The sequence below is a fragment of the Terrapene carolina genome, unplaced genomic scaffold (genome assembly GCF_002925995.2).
Source record: "Terrapene carolina triunguis isolate 2854851 unplaced genomic scaffold, T_m_triunguis-2.0 Scaffold838, whole genome shotgun sequence".
Lineage (NCBI taxonomy): Eukaryota > Metazoa > Chordata > Testudines > Emydidae > Terrapene > Terrapene triunguis.
Window position 1 is genome coordinate 12003457 of NW_020665189.1, and position 18823 is coordinate 12022279.

Here is an 18823-nt window from a genome sequence, read left to right on the forward strand (position 1 = left end):
GTTGCTTGTCAAAACTCTGAGCAGCAGCCACTGAGGTATCTGTCTGCACACTGAGGAAAACAACACTGCAGCAGTTCCTGTTGGAAAGGTTGTCACAATCAAGGTGAATTGGAAACAATTCAGGGCAAGGTTAGAGCAATATCTGCAGAATTTTGCTCACTAATTTGCAAAGCAAAATGTCCTACTTGCCCATGGTAAAGTAGGCAAGAGGATTTTTCAAGACTTGTCTAAAGGTGAAGAGTAATTGCAGGATGTAGAGAGGGGAAATTCTCTGGGGAGGGGGTGGGTCTCAGGGTAGTTTTGCAGCTGTTGCCAGTCTGGGCCTTTTCCACTTTTATTAAGGAAGTGATAAGGCAGAATGTTTCTCTGGGTTGGGGGAGGGGATCGGTTGAGGCTGGATGGCTCATGTGACTACAAATAGGGGAAGGGTTGGTACTGGATTCACATGCCACGGGATGGACATGTGACTAGTGGGGGAGGAGAGAGAGTGATATGACTGGTCATGTGCAGACTCCCCCAGCTTTCCAGCCTCTACCTTCATCGCACGGTTCCCCATGGCTTCCTACCAGAGTTGTCTTGGCTCTTACTGTGTCTACTCCACGCTACAGAAGAGAGCATGAGAAAACGGCTTTACAACATGTTCCTAGTGGTTGCTGAGATTTACTCCATGGTTTGCTGTGTTTTGCCTTCTTAGGTGTTATGTCTTTTGTGGCATTTCCTGCATCCTGATAGCTGTCCAGCTCCCACTGTCCTGAGCCTCGGTGGCAAGCCGCATCCTGCAGACCTTTGGGATTGGAGGCATGGTAGACCCCCTATTGACGATTCTTAGGATATAGAATGTGAGAGTGTGAACTCACATCAACTGACAATGTTTTCACAGCCCCTGCCAACTGATACAACTGTGTGTTTTATGCAGTTTTGTTCTGAGCAGACACAGACTGGATCCAATATCCTTGCTCCAGTCCTGCCCACCCCCCATCTCTGCAGCAGTTGAGATTCCCATCCACGCTTGCGTCCCTCTCTTGTTCATAAACCCAAATACAAGTATGCACTAGTAGTGTGTAGTGTAGCTGCTGGGCCACTTGTCCTAGCAGCGCAAGTCTGCATCTGTTCTGGGCAGTCAGTTTCCTTTTAAAGAGTTTTCTCTGCCTTGTGCCATTGCAAAATCCAGACACACAGTCTCCTGACCCAGAGAGAATTTCAAAGGGACCTGCTCTTTTCGAAACATTGTCTTCCTGTTCTGTCTCTTTAAAATATTTGTCATGACTTTGTCTTCCGATTCTTTGTCCACCCACTTGCTGGCAAAGGAATTCACTTCCCCAAAGGGACACCTCCCTTTCATGACCACTGCTGTGCAGCAGTCAGTGAGTCCAAAGAAAGAGCTGAATTCCTCTGCACTTCAGGAAATAAACTTGTGAAACCTTTGAACTTCCGGAGTTTGGGGAATACGTTTACACATTTTATTTTAAAGTCTGTCTTCCCAAGAGTGTGAGAGATGGCAGTGTAGTTCAGGGGACAGGACCTGATGTTGGGAGGTGGCAGAGAAGGAGCTTGCTAAAATGACACTGGTCAAAAATTCTTTTGACACATCCATCTCAGTCAAAATACTTACCAAGTATGGTCACAAGGACTTACACAGCACTTATGCAACTTTCCTACCACTTCTTTATGCATGAGGCTATGAGTACAGTGTATTAACTTGACAAGGGCAAGAGAGCAGTACAGTGTGTGTAAGAGCCAGCTTTGCATTTCTGGAAGGAATTCAGCTGCAGTGTGGAAAAACCCTTTGCATTGCATGCTACATAAGGCATTTCTGCAGAAGCCAATGCCTAGCATTGATAGACAGTCCGGTCCAGTGAAGAGGACACTAGAGTGGAATTTGAGAGACTTGAGTTCTAATCCTGGCTCTTCCGGTGACCTGCTGTGTGGCCTTGTGCTAGTTATTTCACCTCTGTGCGTGTTTCTGGTGTCACGCTTTGCCCCTCTGCTCTACTTGAATGTAAAGGGGTTGTGGCTGTCTAGTACAATGGGATCCCAGCCTCTAGTGTGGCCTCTAGATGTTACCATAATACAAATAATTAATATAATCTGATATCTGTCACCATAGGACAATTATTGTGTAATGCCCACAGTGTGCTATGGTCTGTCAATGCATACAGCAAGACAAGCCCCTGCCCTGAAGAGCCTGCATAATTGATTTGATTTATAAGAATAAAACGGCACTTATCCCTCTGGGATTCCTTAACTGACTTTCCCTAATGCATATACAATGTTTTTTTCTCAAAAGTAGGAATGTTTGGAGAACAAGCTCTGAGCAGAATAAACCTTAGTCTCTTTCTTTCATTAGAAGAGAAGGGCTGGAAGGAAACCAATTGCAGCACAATTGTCCCTTGGCCTAGTTATGTCAAGGATGTGTAGACGTGACCTATCTGTTCAATAATTGGACTAAAGCTGCAAGTCCCAGGCTTTAGCCCAGCTAGAGAGCACAGATTAAAAATACTGTCTGCCCCATCCACAGTACAATTTGCAGCTGTGTTGTAAACAGACTATGGAACACCCCTGTTCCAAACTGGAGTCACATGTAGCATATACACAAATTCAACTACCTTCTCTACGTGGACAATTCATAGATTTGTCTCTCTGCTCCAGCCTGTCAAAACTAACAATGTCAGCCTGTGTCTCTGACATCTCCTCATGGATGCCTAGCTGGCAGCTCAAGCTCAACATGGCTAAAACAGAGATCCTACTTTTTTCCTCCCCAAGCTCTCCCCACTGCCTCCTTTCTTGATCACTATGGACAATGCCATCATCCTGTGTGTCAAGCAGTCCAGTAACTGGATGTCATCTTCAACTCAGACCTCTCTCTAGGTCCTCACATCCAGGGTATGTTTAAATCTTGCAGAATCTTCTGCATAACTTCTCTAAGATACGACTTTTCCTGGCTATTCACACAGCTAAAACTCTCGTCCATGCTCTCATCTTGATTACTACAGCATCCTTCCCTCTGGCCTTGACAATCTTAATCTGTTCATGTCCATTCAGAATGCTGCTGAAAAGATCATTTTTTCTAGCCAGTTGCTTTAACCATGTCACCCCTTTCTTTGCATCCTTCCACTGGCTCTTCCTTCTCTATTGCATAAGAAATAAGCTATTGTCTTCATTTTTAATGCCCTTCATGGTCAACCCCTGCCCTACCTATCTTCTCTCATTCAGAATTGAAAGGTCAACTTTTACGTCTGATCAGCCCACAACGTCTGCCTCATCACCCTCTTATTCAATTCTCATGCTGCCCCTCATGCTTGGGAGAAGCTCCTCATAAACATCTGCAAAACTAACTCATTATCATACTTTAAACTACTTTGCTATGAAGCCTACCAAAAAATTTGTCCCTTGCCTGTGGCACTTACTCCTCCTCTTTGTATCAAATAGCTCCAATGTGGTGGGGATATGGAAGGTGGTAAGTGGGGAGCATTTTTCAGTGTCTTCTTTAGGCCTCATCACTTTTGCTTAAGTGCAACTGATGGAGCTGTAGTAAGGCTGATGGAGTTGTGGTAACAACTTCATTTAAAAAAGCTACTGAGGATACTTGTACACGTAGATAGGTAGAAGTCTGTCCATTTGTTATATGAATTGCAATAAATAATGTGGAGACTGCCTTCTAAATGTAAATGTACACATTAACATAATTTAAACTCCTATCTGAGTTAAGAAAAAAGCAACAAAAGTGAACAGGGTCATGAATGGGCTGACTTTTTGTGGAAAATTAATGTGGATAGCTGGACTAAAAGGTTTCTACAGCTGGGGAGAAGCTCTTGGGGGCAGGGGCTGAGTCTTTGTTCTGCATTTGTACAGCACCTAGCACCATGAGGTCCTGGTCAATGACTGGGGTGCCAAAGTGCTACCACAATTAAGCACATAAGAACGGCTATACTGAGTCAGACCAAAGGTCCATCTAGCCCAGTATCCTGTCTACCGAGGGAGTGAACCTAACAGGTAATGATCAAGTGATCTCTCTCCTGCCATCCATCTCCACCCTCTGACAAACAGAGTCTAGGGACACCATTCCTTACCCATCGTGGCTAATAGCCATTAATGGACTTAACCACCATGAATTCATCCAGTTCTCTTTTAAACGCTGTTATAGTCCTAGCCTTCACAACCTCCTCAGGTAAGGAGTTCCACAAGTTGACTGTGCACTGTGTGAAGAACTTACTTTTATTTGTTTTAAACCTGCTGCCTATTAATTTCATTTGGTGACCCCTAGTTCTTGTATTATGGGAATAAGTAAATAACTTTTCCTTATCTACTTTCTCCACATCACTCATAATTTTATATACCTCTATCATATCCCCCCTTAGTCTCCTCTTTTCCAAGCTGAAAAGTCCTAGCCTCTTTAATCTCTCCTCATATGGGACCCTCTCCAAACCCCTAATCATTTTAGTTGCCCTTCAAGTGGTTGCCCTTCAATTCAAGTGGTTATAACACAACTATTTCCAGTATTAATAGTGTGTAAGCACCCTGGTGGGAGAGGAAATATTCAGGCACCCTGAACAGGAATAATGAGGAGTACTAACATAGCCAAGGACAAAAGGTATCCAGGATATTTAGGATATAGAGGTGCAACATTGTAACACAGGGCCTCCTTGCCTGTAAAATATTTAGCTTAGCCAAATTAGGCCCTAGGATCTAGGATAAGTTAGCATAAGCAAGTTAATAATAAACCTGCTGAGCTTGTGTCTCTGTGATATGCTGATGTTTTGAAAATAGTTGCTGTGTGTGGTTAATAATGTCTACCAGAGATTAGTAGACACCACATGATGACTGTTGGTAGCCGGGATATAACGTCAGAGACTTCCTTAAGGTTACTGTGGTGATAAAGTGATGTAAATGGTAATGAGTTGGCCTGTGAAAAACAGGATACCCCAAAAGTCATGAGATGTGAAGTTCAAATAAGGAAAAGGGGTTAAAACTTTCATAAATATGTATGAACCCCCGTGGGTGTCAGCATAATACATTACGTGTCTGCGTGCCTTGATGGGGGGAGATGCCAACCACTGGGGCGATCCTAGTGAGGATGAGGAGGACTAACACTCTGGGTTTTCCCAGGAGGCATGGTGTGAGTCATGCAAATACAACGTATTCTGTATTCGTCTCTCTCTCCTTTACCAGATTGCTATGTGTGTATTATAAGACTAGTAAAAGTAATTATTATAGAAAAAGCACTATGTAGTGTTTGTTGTGCACCATGGGATCCTCCTCCGATTGATCACCTCTCTACTTTAGTCCATTTTGGGAGCTGGGCTCTCACAGATTAAAGTAGCTGTAAACCCTCACCTTGGGGTGGGTAATTTTGTTATAAAGACCTATAACTATAGATAAGGCTACACTAGGATGAAATTCAGAGGGGAAAAATTAATTAGAATTAAGTATCTGGGGAAAGCCTCTTTGAACTCCCTCAGGCTGTGGCATTGCCTCCCAGGAGCAGCGGTGTGATTCCCATCATAGGGCATTTAAAGTTGTCCTCTGTCTATGATTCTGTGAGCAAATTAGAATATCTTAAATCCTCAGATCACTTCCAGTTATTATCTCTATTGATTGACTTCCTATCAGAAAGGCTTTTGTGGTACCACACATCTTTCAAGACAGATGTTTGCACTTAAACTGCCAGAAGCTGACAATATGTTTCCATTTAAGCTGTACAAATGTGTTATTTGAAAAACACTTTACATCGCTGAAATAGACACTGCTATTTGGCCTGTAGTAAAACAGGGCTTTCATACTCGAGGCGCATTGTGAATTGGCATGCTGAGATTTATAGCCATCTCAATGTGGCAGTGAAATTAAATCTAGTTACCGTTAGTGAAAAATCCCCTGCAGTACATGCCTGGAAAACTGAGCTGAAATCGTCCCAGAAAACAAAAGGTGAAGGTGTTTACCAAAGGTGCAGAAACAAACAAGTAAACCAAGAGGGAAAACAACATCTTCCTGGTTAGTAAAAACAACGAGGAGTCCTTGTGGCACCTTAGAGACTAAATAAATTTGTTAGTCTCTAAGGTGCCACAAGGACTCCTCGTTGTTTTTGCTGATACAGACTAACACAGCTACCCCTCTGAAACCTGTCACCATTCCTGGTTAGTGTTGCAGCACTAAATTACCATCCTGGATACAATCTGAGGTATCAGAATAACAGAGCTGGTTGGAATTTTTTTCAAATGAACAACTTGCTGTCGGGAAATGAAGATTCATTGAAAGCAAAACATTCCATGGGAATTTGTCAGTTTGGGTGGATTTTTTTTTTTTAAGAAAGTCAGGCAGATTTCTTGGCAGCCCACCTGGTGACTGCTGGGTTTCCAGGCTCCTCAGGGACCCACCAGGCAGGCAACCATATAGCTAAGGCTCCAGATCCCAGGGACCCTGAGAATGCAGGGAACGTATTTTATTTTGGAAACACCAAAATGTTCCCTCTGTAGGAATGTTTTGGTGTTTCTGAAACTAAATTTGCAAAATTCCACTTTGGCAAAAAGTTTTGAATTTTTTTCTGTTTTTTGTTTTTGTTTTTTCCAGCCTGAATCAGGCTGAAAATTTTTCCAAACCTCACATTTCTTTTCCTGAAGTGGAACTGAGTTTCCTAGCCAGCTCTACAAAATAAGAGAATGTAAGTGATATCTGTTGATGCTTTCAAAATATAGGCAGTGTTGTCCAGTGGGTAGACATTAGGCTGGTACAGTAAGTCTTCAGTTCTATGCCTAGCTCTGCCACCGACCTGCATGAACAAGTCACTTCACTGATCTGTGCTCCTTCCCTACCTTTTGTCTTGTCTGTTTAGATTGTAAGATCTTCAGGGCAGAGACTGCCTCTTACTATATGCATGACTTGTACAGTGCCCTAGTGCAACTGTAAATTAGACACTACTGTAACATTGCTGCTATTACATATAAGGTACCTATAGACAGCATTCAAGAATATGTTGCATTGCTTATCGGGAGAGTTGAGCAAATAACTGAGGTTTTGGCTTGGGAGGCTGAACTGAAAAACAACTTTTTAAAAAACTGATTTTTTTTCAGTTTTTTATTTCAGGTTGTTTTGGGGTGTGTTTCACTTTTTTCTTAATTAGCAAAATTTCTGAACAAAATGCTGTTTCAATAAGAATGTGTATCCTAGGTGTTTATATAATCCTCCCCCATCCTCCTCCAAAGCGCCTTGCAGTCATTAATGCATTATTAACCATATTAGTCATTATTAATCCCCATCACACCTGGGGGCTTGAGGTACAGAGAGACTAGATCAGTGGTTCTCAACCTTTTTTCATTTGTGGACCTCTTTGGAAATCTTAGACATGATCTATGGACCCCATGGGTACGTGGACTGTAGGTTGAAAGCCATTGAACTAGATGATTTAGCCAAGGGCACAAAGGAAGTCTATGGCCTGGTCCACACTACCCCCCCACTTCGGACTAAAGTACGCAAATTCAGCTACGTTAATAACGTAGCTGAATTCGAAGTACCTTAGTCCGAACTTACCGCGGGTCCAGACGCGGCAGGAAGGCTCCCCCGTCGATGCCGCGTACTCCTCTCGCCGAGCTGGAGTACCGGTGTCGACGGCGAGCACTTCCGGGATCGATTTATCGCGTCTAAACCAGACGCGATAAATCGATCCCAGAACATCGATTGCCTGCCGTCGGACCCTCCGGTAAGTGTAGACGTACCCTATGTCAAAGCAGGAATTGCACTCAGATCTCCCAAGATACAGGCTAGCATCCTAACCATTAGACCACTCCTCCTCTCCAGGGCTCTCAGTCCAGCACCTTTTACCAGCATTACAGTCAATGAACAAGAGGACCAGAAACACAGGTAATTAAAATATGTTGTCATGGCAGCTGTTATGGCTGGATGGGATTAGAAGAATACACCCAAAAACAATTTGGCAAAGAGGAAGAAGGGGAAGAAATATTTTGGAAGATTACTTCTGCTCATCTAATTCCAGCCCAACATATTCAAAGTGAAAATCTTGCAAACAACCAGACTCAATGGGTAAAATTTTCAAGAATACCCAAGTGTCGTTTTCAGAAATGATTTAAGCACTTAGGAATTAACAGAAGGAATCTATTACCACCAAACAGAGTCTGACTGATTTTTCATTTGCTGCAAACTGCTGTACCTGGAAAGGTTTTAGGTAATTACAGGGTTTGAGTTTCTGAATGTTTCTGGCAGTAGTGGCAGGGCTTAGTGCTTGATATCTCCGCTTGGAGACAATTGTGACACAAGAGACCTATATATCTATATTGATATCCTACCTCCCTTGGATGATCTGGTGACTTAGAATCTGGGGAGTGCAGGGCGGGGGAGGTGTCAGGAGATTGTGGTAGTATATCTGGCTGCCACATGCTTTGTGTGAGGCTTTGGACAAGTCACTTAACTTCTCCGTGCCTCAGTTTCCTCAAACTTGAAAACCTGTCAGTCTATGGAGACAATTACTTTGGCTGTTTTTTTTCCAACTTGCCCTCCTGGGGAAAGGCCACTAAGTAGACGTGTTTCATGTGCTAAGAGGTTCCTTGCTTCAGCATTTTGAACGTGGATGGGATTTTGGCCTACTCCCTTTTAAGGGCTCAGGAGAGTACCTGAAGTGTTCTGTCCTCCTGCTCGTCAGCTGGCTCAATGAGTGTTCGCCTCTGCCTTCCAGCATTGTAACCCTCCCTCCCTCCCTCACCACGCCCCTGTGAGCATGAAGAAATTCTCTCTTAGCTCCCCCATGCCTCTGGGGATGAGAGCCTCTAGGCTGCTCCCACCCCTGCTTGGCCTCCTGCAGCACGTGGAGGGCTGTGAGGGATTAAAATAGTTGGGGGAAGAGGCAGAGCCCCCCCTTAAGGAGCAATATGAGAGGGTACAGCAGAGAGGGGTGTGTGTGGTGGTGAGGCAGAATTTTAATTAGAGGTGGGGGAAGGGGTGGACAGATACATTAATTGGGGGGCCATTGAGCCTGTATGTTTGGGTAGCAGGTTAATCTGGGGGCGGGCTCTGAATGCAGTAGCAGATTAATTCATTGGGAGGTAGTTTTTAGGAATGTATAGGGCTCCTAGCTCCCTTCCCTTTGTGGGCATTAGTATGGGGAGTGCATGGTAGGTCTTTTCTCATTGGGCTGAAAGCCCCTGCACCATCAGCAAAAGCTCTAAAGCCCTGCCTCGATTGGTCATTAATAGCCAACAATTAGTGTAGCCATCCCAGTGACACCCTTTTAGCATCCCATGGTTTCAAGCAGAGGTAAAGCTCCCCGAGCATCAATAGTGGATTTGCCAACCTACGCTAGAGGTTGCACTGGTCTGGCTACCAGGGCCGGCTCCAGACACCAGCGAAGGAAGCAGGTGCTTGGGGCGGCCAATACAAAGGGGCGGCACTCCCTCCGGTATTGGGGCGGCACGTCTGGGTCTTCGGCAGGAATTCGGCGGTGGGTCCCTCAGTCCCTCACTTCCTCTTTGAGCTGCCACTGAAGTGCTGCCGATAGGCTTTTTTTTTTTTCCGCTGCTTGGGGCGGCAGAAAACCTGGAGCCGGCCCTGCTGGCTACACTGAATTGGCTGTAATTGGGGCAAAGCTGTCTAGATGAGGCCTAATCTGTGAAAACTAACACAAATTAAAATCCACTAGTTTTTGCCTGAAACTGCTTTCAGGTGTGATACAGTGGGGATAATACTCTGAGGTACTTTAGAGAAGGACTGGCAGACTAAACTAATGGTTGTCAAAGAGACTGAATTTTGTGGAGTCGTCTTTCTGGGAATCTCAACCTACTATTTCTGCTAGTATGAAAAGGGTAGGGTGAAATATAAATATATAGAATATACAAGGGTTAAAATCTAAAGAGGAGATGAGTTAAAACTAAAAATAAATGAAACAAGCAAAAGTTATTTTAAAAATGTGTTCCCTACAAAAGATGACAGGCTTGGATTAGTATCAGCAAGGCGGGGGTCAAGTAGCACAAGTAGGAATGTGAAATTATTTTACAATCTTGTATTGTGTTTCTTTGCCTCTCCCCTTCTCTGGAAACTGTTGTCAGTAGATCATATGCTCTTCAGGGTCTTTTATTTGTCAACCTGGTGCCTTCTGAGGCATTAAGTAAATAAATAACAAAATACTAACAGTTGCAGAGCTGAGGAGGCTGGAATGCACTTCATGTGACTTTCGGTATGGAAGTTCTAGGTTCTAGTTAGTACAACTTAAAGTGGGTGTTAGGGCTAAGAGTTGAAGTATAGAGAGCAGTGAGGCCTCTATTCTATTCAATCCACCTTTCCCTTTCCTCACCCTCCAGGCCACAGCTAGTTCTGCTAAACTAAAGCATATATGATAGTCAAAGGTGTAGTATAGCACCTCCTGCTGGATCACCATAGGATATACCATAATAGGTCAGACCATTGATCCATCCAGCTGGTAGCCTTTCTCTTGGGCGGAGACCATTACTAGATGCTTTGGAAGAAGGTAAACCAGCACCCCAGAATGCACCTACCCATTTAGCAGTATATGGAGTGATGAGCATCTGGCCCCCCTGTGATTGTCAGTTTACATTCTGAGGCCTGAGTTCTGGTTACTTGTAGCTTATCGTGCCAGTCTACAAAAATATTATTATGACTATTGGGTTTAGGATTATCCAACCATTAAAAAAAAATTCCAGCCACAATGCCTGAGTTTGAATTCCATCAGCACCTAATTACACATTGTGGCTAGACGTAGCGTTAAGATTAATTTCCTTTTATTTGTTCCAAATTTACTTGCCATTAATTTAACTGAGAAACTCCTTGCTCTCATATTCTGGGGAAATGGATTGTGAAATGTTCTCCTTTAAATTAATCCAGGTTCCTCATTTCTGTGGGCACAGTAGTCTCTCTCGGGCGGTATGCTAAGCATGCTTGTAAAAGGTATGGTAAATATGAAAGCTACGCACGCTGATGATTTAAGTATTGGCACATTCTAAATGTAGCAGAAAAACAAATGCAGCTCAGCTGTGGGGTTTTTTAAAACCCTTCAGAAATTGTTAATAAAATATAATGGTATGGGTGAGAGTAACTCCCTCTCATTAAAGCACCATAAAGCCCTTTTAGCCTTTAATGGTAAAATATTTCATGTGGGTGCTGTCAAGGCTTATGCTGGTTTGACACTGCAAGAGAGCAGTGGCCAATTTTTTTTTAATTGTTTTACTCCTTAAAGATAAAGTGGGGGCATCCCTGGGGGAAAAAAACACCTTTGTATTTTTATAGAATCTCCCATATGAGAATCCCAAGGAGCTACCAAAGTTAGTTAAGTAGAGATGGACTTAAGCCAACCCACTGGAACCAAACAGCCCTAAACTCGAGACTCATGTAACAAAAATGCATCTGAATTTCACAGCTGGAAACTAATTTGGCCACTTGGCACTTCACAGCAGCAGCTGCCAGTATGAGTGTTCCAGTCTTCCTAGTCTAAAAGCACACACCCTGCCCTCTTCAGTTTAAGGAAAATCTCCCTAAACTGTTGGCTATATATGGCTTATGATTGACACAGTCAGGGCCGTCCTTACCCATACGCAAACTACGCAGCTGTGTAGGGTGATGCCCTACGCAGCTGTGTGCTGCTCTAGCAGCCAGCCCAATCCCCCACCAGAAAAGCTTCCCCTGCCCCAGCCCCGTCCCTTCCCCAAAGCCCCCACCCCTGCTTTGCCACAGCCCCGCCCCCACTCCACCTCTTACCATGAGCTACATCCTGGGGGACTGCAGCAGGGGTCGGGCGTGCCCTGCACTCACCGGGTGGTGGGAAATGGAGCAACCTGGCCCCAACCCGCTCTGCTCCACGGGTGAGTGCTGGTGGCCAGGGGGCAGTTCCCCCCTGTCCCCCAAGTCCCAAGGCTGGGAGCCAGGGGAGCAGAGCAGAGTGGGTTGGGGCCGGGTCGCTCCACTTCCCGCCGCCCCGTGAGTGCGGGGTCGGGCCCACCCTGCAATCACCAGGCGGCAGGAAGTAGAGTGACCCGGACCCAACCCGCTCCACTCCACCGGCTCATGCTGGGGGGCGGTTTTCCCCCTGTCCTCCAAGCCTGCTCCTGCTCCCCCCGCGGAGGCCTGGGGTCAGCCACCCCTCACCCTGCGGCGGGGGCTGCATAGGCAGGGCCGGCTCCAGCTTTTCTGCCGCCCCAAGTGGCAAAAAAAAAAAAAAAAAGAAGAAGACGACGACGACGAGTGGCGGCACTTCAGCGGCAGCTAAATCGCACTGCTTCTTCGGCGGCAGTTTGGCAGCGGGTCCTCCCTCTCTTCCTTTTCGGTGGCAATTCGGCGGCAGCTCAAAGAGGAAGAGAGGGAATGAGGGACCCGCCGCCAAAGACCCGGACGGAGTGCCGCCCCTTTGAATTGGCTGCCCCAAGCACCTGCTTCCTATGCTGGTGCCTGGAGCCGGCCCTGTGCGTAGGGCACCAAAATGTCTAGGGACAGCCCTGGACACAGTCTTGAAGTTTTGAATCTATCCTGTAGAGGGCAGTGGTTCATGTACGCTGGCCAGCTCATTACATGGAGATTTTAATACCACTAAACTTTGGCAAAAGTTGAAATCTGGAACCAAATTTCATGGCTTGGGGGTATAATACAGTGGATGGGGCACTAGACTGGGACTCAGAAGATCTGGATCCTATTTCTGTTTCTGCCATGGCAGAGAATTAAGGCAAGTCACTTTCTCTCTCTGTCCTTGATTTTCCCCATTCATAACATGGGGATGATCTCTCCTTTGCAAAGTACTTTGAGATATACAGATAAGAGATACATAACAGATTTGTATTATCTCAAATTAAGTTTCCCAAGTCTTTTGAAGGTGTGATTTTTTTTGTTTTTGTTTTTTTACAAAGGATGGGCGCAGGGGCGGAATGGGACTGAGCAGCCTTATCCAGACAAGGATTTGAAAGGTGTTAACTAATACATTAACAACCTGGTATAAACAAGGGAGTGTGCCTTTAACACATACTAAACTTGTAGATATGACGCTTTAACTTGACCACTGTAACACACGTTATTGTGCCTACACTAGACTGTTAACACTAACGGATTCCTAACACCTTCCAAATCCTAGTCTAGACAACATGTGTTAGTGTTAAGACTCGTGTAGGCAAGGCAGTGTGCCTTTAATATGTTTTACAGTGGTCAAGTTAAAGCTTTATATCAACCAGTTTAGCATGTGTTAAAAGCCCATTGCCTTGTCTATACTAGGTTGTTAACATGTATTAGCTAACGCCTTCCAAATCCTAATCTACACAAGGCCTAAGTGACTTGCCGCAAGTCACGCAGCAGGTCTGTGGCAGTCAGGAAAATGGGCCTCTTGGCTTCTGGTATTTTGATTTAGCCACTAGACCAGGCTTCCTATTTGAAAGAAAGAAACCCTAGGAGTTCAAATGTGCTTCACATTCCAGGTGCTCAAAACCCTACCTTCCTTGTTACCCCTTCTCCCAAGCACAGCATAACCCATTCCCAGCCGTCAGCTCCAAATCCTATAATATAGCCCAATCCATCCATTTAAAAAAAATGTTTGGCTAAAACATCCATCTAAATTGTGGGATTTGAGTCACACTGAGGAATACACAGCTTTATGTACATCTGTTAGCTTATTAGTCACAAGCTTTTGTTTTCTTTTTTGAAGCAAGCACTGGTACTCCAAAGCAGCTACCAGAGAAAAATGGGACAGATTTCAAGGTCCCTTAATTTTTACAGTACTCTGGTTTAATATGTTTTCAATGCAAAAGTTCTTGCTTCAGTTACCTTAGCAGCAACACTGGTCAAACCCACACATGTGCAATATTTGTATCTCCACTGCTGTAAATCCGTAATGGTGGCAAAAGACTTTTGTTCAGCTGTGAAAAACAGGTTGTGTTGCATCATACCTTACAACCACGGTATGTTGCCAATAAAAGAACTGGGCAAAAATGTTGCTTACTTTATGACCTCGACTGTGGTCTCTTTCATGTGTTTTGTATGTCTGTAGACATCCTATGACAAGTGGGAACGTTATAGAAAATGTCAATATGAATAACAGTTAATATCCCATCTGGGCTTTTGCCAGTTCATGATACTATGCGAAATGAGATGCTTAGTTATGGCAGCTTTGAGACCTAAACCTACATCCTTCTCTCTGAATTTGCATAGAACTGTTAGCCAGTGATGGTAAGTGGTGTTTGCCACTAAACAGCAGACAGGGAGTCAGGTACAGAGCATTTAAATGATTTGACAGAGGTCACAGAGACAGACAGAGACAGGAATAGATCCCTGGAGTCTTGACTTACAGTTCACTGCTATAGCCCCTACACACCAATCTTGATTATACCCATGATTATGACATGTAGCAGTTATGGCATGGTGTCCTCACTTACAAAGTGACTTAAAAGGATTTTAACTTGATTTATTGAGAGGATTTTAACTTGATTTATTGGCTTCTGAGAGCCATCTCCTGACCCTGCCAGGGGCTCTGTATTAGCCGGTCTAACTTGACTGAGATTGTGGAATGTCCCATAAAATCCTTTCAGTGCTGTGCTTCAACCAACTTGGGTACTCTTGACATTTTTGGATGTCTTCTAAACATCTAATGTCAGCAGAAATGTTGTTTAAATGTCTGAGAGATATTTTCAAATAGTGTGTCAAATAAGCAGCATTCCTGACGGAAATCTGGATAAGGAGCATGCCTCAGTAAGAGATGAAGAGGTCAGCATGAGTTATGTACACAACTTAAACACTGAGAAGAAAGAAAAATGTTCATGAATCCATAAAACAAAAAGCAAAACTAGAAGCCAAGTTGGAAAATTACAGCGTTGGGCCATAGGAGTCTTGTGTGGTAGAGTGGGCTTGGAAGTGGAAGGAGTATAATCGAGTTTGATTTAATGAATATTAGCTGCAGCTACTGTACTTAGTGCCTTACTGTGTGGAGACACTCAACTGCTATTGCTAGGGTCCATGCTGTGACTTGAACCATTTGTAACCAGTTACTAATGTGATTTGTGCCCAGGCAACACCTCAAAGCATAGGTGCTGGAACTAGGGGTGCAGGGGATGCTGTAGATCCCCCGACTTGAAATGGTTTCCATCGTATACAGGGTTTGCAGTTTGGTTCAATGGCTCTCAGCACCCCACTATACAAATTGTTCCAGCACCCCTGCCTCAAAACCATTGTAGCTAACCACGTATCACCCTTGCCAGTGACCTACCCTACATCTTCCTGTAACCAGCTTGTAACACTGTTTTTACTGTGCAGATGGGTTCCCGTAACTACTCCTGTAACTAGACTTTCCTTTCTCCCCTTGGTCTCTGTGGTAAGAAATCCCAGAATGCATTGCTCCATATTCTGCTGGTGCTGCTCTTTGTGCATAATCCCCTGCCACTCAATTTCCAGCTGAAGCATCATGGTTTAGCTTTCCAGCTTTTCCTAGAATGCACTAGTACCAAAATGTCTAGATAAATGATGGTTTGGAGGATGGCGGTGGGGTGGAAGTTACTGTTTGTACCCAATTAATCCATGCTCGTGGTCACCAGAAGAGGTGAGTGTGTCAGGATCTCGTGACGAAGGCACAGGTATACTTGGCGTGCTGACAGGCTCTCAAAGAGGCTTTGTGAATCTTACAGTTTATTTCTGGGCTCAGTGACCTTGGGTCCAGGTTTCCAAAAGTATTTAGGAACCTAAAGATGCAGAAAGGCACCTAACTTTCTTAGGCATGTCAAGGGGTTTTCAGAAGCACCTGTCTGCCTCTTTAGATGCCTAAATACAGTTGGAAATCAGTACTGCCTAATCCGATAACATGGTAATAAGATTAGGGTTGCCAACTTTCTACTTGCACAAAACTGAACACCCTTGCCCCGCCCCCTGCCCCACCCCTCCTCCGAGGCCGGCCCCCACTTACTCATCCCCCCTCCCTCTGTCGCTCACTCTCCCCACCCTCACTTACTCGCTCATTTTCACCGGGCTGTGGCAGGGGGATGGGGGGTGGGAGGGGGTGAGGCGGTGAGGGCTCCGGCTGGGGGTGCAGACTCCAGGGTGGGGCCAGGGATGAGGGGGTTGGTGTCAGGAGGGGGCTCCAGGCTGGGGGGTGGAGCCGAGGGGTTCAGAGTATGGGAGGGGGCTCCGGGCTTAGGCAGAGGGTTGGGGTGTAGGAGAGGGTATAGGCTCTGGCCTGGCGGTGCAGGTTCTGGGGTGGGGCCAGAAATGAGGTGGTCAGAGTGCAGGAGGGGGCTCTGGGCTGGGGCAGGGGTTTGGGGTACAGGAGGGGGCTCCAGGTGGGGACCGAGGGGTTTGGAGGGCGGAAGGGGGATGCAGCGGCATGTACCCCCTCTGGCTCCTACATGGCGGTGTGGCCAGGTGGCTCTGCATGCTGCCCCATCCGCAGGCACCGCCCCTACAGCTCCCATTGGCTGTGGTTCCCGGCCAATGAGCTGTGGAGGTGGGGGTAGCACGCGGAATCCCCTGGCTTCCCCTACGCGTAGGAGCCGGAGAGGAGACATGCTGCTGCTTCCGGGAGCTGCACAGAGCCCCAGCTGCGCCACCGACCGGACTTTTAATGGAAACAGGGCACCTGGCAGCCCTAAATAAGATACTTCAGTCACAGTTCTGGCTTTCAGTTGATTGTGAATTTAATCTTGTAGGGCAAGTGGGATTAAAAAGAAGACACTTTCACAAGATTAAAACAGACCACCATTTATTTAAAAATGTTTTTCACAATCAGTTGGAATCTTTTTAATGGAAACTCTTGTCAAATTCTTATGAGGTTGGTTTATACATAGATTGTTTTATTTTAGCCAGTGCTTTTATGCCGTCTCATTTGCCAAAATGTTTTAACTTGAAGTACATTAAACTCCCTTTATACCTTCCTCATTGTGCTAACTGCACAATGTGGAAGCCAGCTCTATTCCAGGAGTGAACTTTGATCTGGAGGTGGTAGGTGATTCGTGTAGATACAGGAGGTGAAAGAGTGGAGTTGTTTGTGCAGCAATCCATCATTTTAATAAGCATTAAAAAATAAGTGAGGAATGAGTGGGATTTACTATACATGTTTCACATTCTTTGTGCAGCAGGACCACTGATAATATTGGGCTCTATCCTCGTGACATGCTGTACCATGCAGGTAAAATAAAGGCAGTTGTTTTACCTGCACAGAATCACCTTTGCTAGCAATCTGGAGAAGAATATTAAGAATGATTAATTGAATTTAGGTAGTCTTGTGCCTCTGGAGAATGAGGTTGAAATCCAGTCTTTTAAAGAGGAATAGAAGTGGTATGTAGGTCAGTACTGAGGTGTGTTGGACAGAGCAGAATGGTGAATCATATATGGCGCCTAGCTCAAGTTAATTCTATTAGTTCTGTTCTTTCTTGAGCTTTAAAACAGTCACAAAGTTTAAAAAAAAAAAAAAAAAAAAAAGGCATTCAGCCATTGTGTATATCTGGATCTCAACTCTGCACAAAATGGAGAGAGTGTGGTTCAGCCCATTTGAGAGAAACTGTCAGCTATAAAATTTGGATCCAGTTCTAAACTCCTCTTACGTTTGCAGATGCATGGCTCTGGGACTTTATTTGGGGCTGATCTCTGATCTATTTGAATGAGGCGTTAACATTTTACTTGTAGAAGTTAAATATAAGATTAAAACAGAATGGTCATCTCTCTATGGTTGTCTTTTTCCCTGTTATGGCAGAAACATTTGAAAAATATTAATTAAATTTACCAATACCCCATATTTAGGGTCTAATTTTGCTAACTGATAACCCCCTGAAGATGCTAAGAACTCTCAACTCCAACTAAAATCAATAAGAACTGAGGGTGATCAGAACCTTTCAGGATTAGCCCATAGGCTGTACACTCTTCTGCACAAAGACTATGAACATAGTTAGACATGAAGTGCCATGTATTTTACAGTGGTATAGAAGTGATTTATAATAGGTATTTTATGTAAAAAAGTGATGTATCTCTGTGGAATGTAAAACTGAACAATGCAGCTCACTATCACATGAACTCTCTTCCGTCCACAGGAAGACATGGTCTGAAAAGCTTTTTTTAAGTCTCCATTAAAAAACATTTATACTACATCAACTCTAGTAGCTTAGATAATTATATTGGACTTGATAACCAGGAAGGGGGCCTGCCGCTGACTATGGATTTTTCTCACACCCGTTCCTTCCTACTTTTGTTGTGGTCCTGTGTCCAGTCCAAAGATTGTGTGAGCTCCAGTACATAGTAATTTGCACCTCCCGTTTTTTTCCTATAAGAAACAGTGGAGAAGGGGCCCTCTTTTGAAAGCCTGAGAGTTGGTGCCAAGGAAATAAAATATTACTCAATTTCATAAGATCTAACATGCATACATATTTAACAAATAACTCATCATCAATTTAATTTCATAATACAGTTGGGTTTAGATGCATTAGGTAGATACTGTAACCAGGGCCATGGGGTGGGCAGGGTACCTGTGAAATACATACCTGTCAGCCAAGGCTAATTACATTGACTGTTTCCCTGTGAGAAGCCAAAAGAAGAAGCTTCTCTTTTGTTTCCAGACCAACACAGATTATAATAGGGAAACCTCAAATTTTTCCTTTACACTGACTCTTCCTACTTAATTCTCTGCTCCCTCCTATTTTATGTAAAGGCCTTGGCAATGATCTGTATTGCCCAGGGCAGGACCCTACTCTCTCAAACCATTGAACATAATTTAGCATAGCTCTTCAAGACTATGCTATGACTTGCTCTTCTGGATTTCTCTCAAGTGACATTCCTCTAGGGAGCACCTTGTTCCTTTAGAATTCACTACAGATCCCAACCTGACTGTGGCATGTAAAAATGCATGTAACGTGTTAAGAAACAC

At 44.5% G+C, this 18823-nt stretch overlaps 1 protein-coding gene across 1 annotated transcript in view; it reads left to right on the forward strand.

The window, feature by feature from the left end:
- The first annotated feature begins 792 nt into the window (after positions 1–792).
- Positions 793–18823, forward strand: part of LOC112103221 (rho GTPase-activating protein 7-like) — an 84220-nt gene continuing 66189 nt past the window's right edge. The window contains exon 1 of the mRNA XM_026660854.2: positions 793–839. The gene's annotated coding sequence lies outside the window, so the exon portion shown is untranslated. The remainder of the gene's footprint in view (positions 840–18823) is intronic.